Here is a 5382-nt window from a genome sequence, read left to right on the forward strand (position 1 = left end):
GTTGATGAGACCATCGTTTACTCTGATGGTGAGTCATCCACCGATGAGACAGAGTCATTGTATCAACTGCTAGATGGCCGGCTTGGGGGCTATTCCGATGGCGACAATATTTTGGACCCTTGTGAGCCGCCGAACCGGGTTGCAATCTTCATGGCTGGTACACAGCCCGTGCAGCATTCATCTACGGCAGCGGAGTTGGTTTCCGGGTCAGCAGAGGCAGCGGCTGCCGGGGTTGGAGGCCCTGAGCGCCCGACTCAATCTTTAACTGACTTGCTGGATAAGCTGACAGCGCTGTTAACAGTGGTGGTTAACCCGCCGGATCAAGATCAGCATAATGCGGCAATCACAAAGCTGCATGATGAGATAGCGCATGCCAAGGAGGAGCTAAACGCAGAAAACGCCAGGATGGCCGAGGAGCGGACCGCTTTGAATGCTCAGGCTCAACGGATTCAGTCACAATCTTACCGGCTCATGTTAGATCAGAACGCTTCCAATGAAGTCATGAGGAGGAGGCATTAGACTCGTCTGCCTTTGGTTTACGAGGCAAGGAATCACTTTAACACGCCAGGAGCAGGAACCAGTAACTCGGCAATAGCAAAACGGGTCGAAGCGCCTGGGACTGGTACACCGATTCAGCTGCGCACAATGGACCCGCCTCGTCAGAACACCAACCCTCCACAGCATGTACCGACGCCACCGTGTCATTATTCTAACCCTTTGGATAACATGATCGCTGCGGTGTCACGACTGGCAGCTCTTTCGGAGAGCCAGAGAGCTTCTGAAACAGCACTGACCCAGCAGCAGGCTTATTCTTACAGTCGTGATAGGATTCATTCCACCCCTCGCCCAAGCCGAAGTTACAGCAGACATCTTGATGAGCCAGCGGTGTCAAGCAGTGGACGTAACCATAACCCGTTGCACGGGCATAACCCGGCGGTCAGTGGTGCTGATGCTCAGAATGTGGTGGATCAAGGAAGAGCTCGTCGTGAGGCCGAGTTAGTGGCACAGTATGCGGCCCGTCAACCCACTCTAGTTCATCTAACCACTTCTGTGGAGTTAGGTGTAACCTTTAGAAATTGAGGCGTGCCATGCTTAGTGTCGGATATACGTAATGAGCACCTGCCCAAGGATTTCAACGGTCCTCGCAAGGTGCCTAACTATACAGCCGATTTAAGTCCTGAGGCATGGATTGAGAGTTATGAGATGGCCATGGAGTTGCTAGATATCAACGAGGCTGCATGTGCTAAACACTTCCCCTTGATGTTAGAAGGAACGGCCCTCACTTGGTTGAAGGGGCTCCCTACTAATTCCATCCAGTCATGGGCCGAACTAAAGGACTGGCTCATCCAGAACTTCAAAGATACATGTAAACAGCCCATGTCAATTGTGGATCTGGCCTACTGTGTTCAAGAAGAAGGTGAGTCAACAACCCATTGGGTGCGCCAGGTCTCAACAATCTTGCACTCGTCGGATCGCATCAATGCCGACTCAGCGGTGTTGATATTGGAGAACAATTGTCTTTTCACGCCCTTGAAGCAGAAATTAGGGCGGCTCAAACGCCACTGCAATGACATGGGGACGCTCATGGTAGCTCTTGTTAAGTATGCTGACTCTGATAGTACCAACGACACCGAGTCTGATGATGAAAAGCCGGGGAAGGGAAGGAAGAGCAGCAACACAAAGGGGTAGCAGTATAACCCGGGAGGCAATGGTAAGCGCAAGGATGATAATAGTTTTGACTTTGTGGCTAACACCAATGCACAGAATAATGGTCAACGTCGCAAGGGTAAGCCGCCCCCATGGGCTGGAGGATCCGGTATAAATCTTGAACATATGTTAAATCAGCCCAGCCCAAAACATGGTACAAAATAAAGACCATCCGGGCACCTATGGAAGGATTGTCACATTATGAAGGAGTACAAGAATTCCAATCTTTTTCAGGACAGCCATGGGCCAGGTGGCGGTTCTGGACCCGGCTCTCACGGTCCGGGTTATGGCTGTGGTGGTTCTAACTCTGGATTCCAAGGAAATCAAGGTAATTACAACAACCAGGGTGGTTACAACCAGCAGAATAATCAGGGGGTCAGCAGCAGAAACAGTCTGGTTATCAGAGTAACCCGGAGTAGTTGAATAGTGGGCAATATCATGTGTTCACCACTAGCTTGTGTAAGCGTGACCAGAAGCTTCATAAGAGATTAGTCAATGCTGTTGAGCCGGCGGTTCCTCGGTATCTGCGTTGGTCTGAGCAGCCCATCATGTGGAGCCAGGAAGATCACCCGCCCCCGGTTGATAATCCGGGTCATTTGGCTTTGGTGGTCGCACCTCAGGTCGGAGGGTGTAAGTTTACCAAAGTACTCATGGACGGAGGGAGCAGCATCAATATCCTTTATTATGAAACGTTCCGTCGCATGGGGTTGACTGATAAAAATCTTAAGCCATCTAACACTGTTTTCCATGGTGTGGTGCTTGGTAAGTCGGCATATCCAGTTGGTAAGATAGCTCTGGTGGTCGTTTTTGGAGATGATCGTGACTCTAGGTCAGAGACATTGACCTTTGAAGTGGTCAAGATCCATAGCCCATATCATGCTCTGTTTGGACGGCCGGCTTATGCCAAGTTCATGGCGCGGCCGTGTTACGTGTATCTGCAACTCAAGATGTCGGGTAACAAGGGGACCATTACAGTGCATGCGAGCCGTAAGATAGCTCTGGAATGTGAATAAGGGGGTGCAACTTACGCTGAGTCAGTTTGTGCGACAAAGGAGTTCAAATTTTACAAGGACAATGTTGACCCGGCAGATATGACATCTTTGAAAAAGCCAACCACAGAGCATGATCCGGTTATAAAGTTTAAGTCAGTAGATGAAACCAAGATGGTTGATTTTGTTCCTGGCGAGTCATCCAAGCAGTTCAGCATCAGTGCTAATCTGGATCCGAAATAGGAAAGTGCGCTCATCGAGTTCATCCGTGAGAACATGGACATCTTTGCATGGAAGCCTTCAGAGATGTCGGGTGTACCGAGAGAACTCGCTGAGCACACTCTTAATATTGATCCAAAGTTTAAGCCGGTTAAACAGTTTCTTCGCTGATTTAATGAGGAGAGGTGGAAGGCCATTGGAGAGGAAGTAGCCCGGCTCTTAGCAGGTGGGTTTATCGTCGAAGTTTTCATCCTGAGTGGTTGGCTAACCCAGTGCTAGTACTTAAGAAGAACGACACTTGGCGTATGTGTGTGGATTACACGGATTTAAACAAGGCTTGTCCGGCTGATCCTTTTGCTCTCCCTCATATTGATCAGATTATTGATGCTATGGCAGGTTGTGAGTGTTTGAGTTTTGTGGATGCTTATTCTGGTTATCATCAGATCAAGATGGCAGTTAAGGACTAGGAGAAGATAACTTTCATAACTCCCTTTGGAGCCTTCTACTATGTGTCTATGCCTTTTGGGCTCAAGAGTGCACAGGCGACTTATCAGAGATGTGTGCAAAATTGCCTTCATAATCAAATTGGGCGTAATGTTCATGCTTATGTGGATGATATTGTGGTGAAATCCGGAGAGAAAGAGACATTGATAGATGACTTGAAGGAAACCTTTGATAATCTCTGGGTTTACAAGATGATGCTTAACCCGGCCAAGTGTGTCTTTGGTGTGCCGGCAAGCAAGCTCTTGGTTTTTTTGTGTCCAACAGAGGCATTGAAGCTAATCCAGAGAAGATCAAATCCATTACTTCTCTGGCTAAACCAGTGTGTGTCAATGATGTGCAACATCTGGCGGGTCGTATTGCGGCGTTAAGCCAGTTCATAAGCCGGTTGGGAGAAAAGGCCATCCCTCTGTATCAGATGATGAAAAAGACAGATAATTTTGTCTGGAGTGATGCTGCTGATGTGGCATTTGTGGATTTAAAGAAGCAGCTGGTTGAGCCACCCGTGCTTGCTGCCCCGATTGATAAGGAGCCTTTGTTGTTATATGTGGCTGCTAATAGCCGGGCTGTTAGTGTTGCCATTGTGGTAGAAAGAAAGGAGGCAGGCAAGGAATATCCTGTTCAAAGGCCGGTTTACCATATCAGTGAGGTGCTTATTGAGTCCAAGCAAAGATATCCGCACTGGCAGAAGCTTGTATATGGGGTGTTCTTGGCCAGCCGGAAGCTTAAACATTATTTTTTGGGTCATCCCATCACTGTGGTCAGCTCTGCTCCTTTGGGAGATATCATCCAAAATAGAGAAGCAACTAGCCGGATTGCTAAGTGGGCTATTGAGCTTGGACCTCACGGGGTAAAATATGTGCCTCGCACGGCCATCAAGTCTCATGCGCTGGTAGACTTCATCAATGATTGGACAGAGCTGCAGATGCGTGACGAAAAGCCAGATAACACATATTGGACTATTCACTTTGATGGGTCCAGGCAATTGGAAGGCTCGGGGGCTAGAGTTATTCTTGCTTCCCCTTGAGGTGATAAATTCTGTTATGTTCTTCGTTTGATGTTTCCCTGTACTAACAATGCAGCTGAGTATGAGGCCTTACCCCACGGTCTTCAGATGGCTAAGGAGATGAATTTAAGCCGGGTTAGGTACTTCAGCAAATAACACTTGGTGGCTCAGCAAGTCTCTGGTACTTGGGATTCTAAGGACCCGCTCATGGCGGCCTATCAGCGAGAGGTGGACGTTATCGCTGGTCACTTCAAGGGTTATCAAGTTGAGCATGTTGATCGGAGGAAAATGAAGCGGTCGATGCTTTAAGCCGGTTGGGTTGAGCCACGTAAGCTGGTGTCGCCTAATGTTTTTCTTGATGTTTTGCATAACCCGTCAGTCAAATTACCTACAGAGGAGGATTTGGCTATCCCCGACCTGGAGGCCCAGTTGGTGGCGGTTCTTCATGTAATTCCAGATTGGACAGTTCCTTATTTGGCTTATATGACCCGGGGCGAGTTACCTAAGGATGAAACCTTAGCCAGGCAGACAACCCGACAGTCTAAGTCAATGACAATTCTTAATGGAGAGTTACATCATCGTAGTGTCACAGGGGCATTTCAACGTTGCGTTTCTCTAGAAGAGGGTTGTGAGGTTTACAAGAGATTCATTAAGGAGATTGTGGTTATCATGCCGGTTCAAAATCCCTTGTGGCTAAAGCTTTCCGTCATGGGTTTTATTGGCTAACAGCTCATGCTGATGCGGAGGACCTCGTCAGCAAGTGTGATGGATGCCAGAAATTTGCACGTCGAGCCCATGTGCCGGCTGAAGAATTGAGGATGATTCCAATTACTTGGCTGTTTGCAGTTTGGGGGCTTGATATGGTTGCACCTTTCAAAAGATCCAAGGACAGGAAGACCCACCTTTTGGTGGCGGTTGATAAGTTCACTAAGTGGGTAGAGGCAGAGCCGGTCAGTAAGT

The sequence above is a fragment of the Triticum aestivum genome, chromosome 7A (assembly GCF_018294505.1).
Source record: "Triticum aestivum cultivar Chinese Spring chromosome 7A, IWGSC CS RefSeq v2.1, whole genome shotgun sequence".
In the NCBI taxonomy this organism is placed as follows: Eukaryota; Viridiplantae; Streptophyta; class Magnoliopsida; order Poales; family Poaceae; genus Triticum; species Triticum aestivum.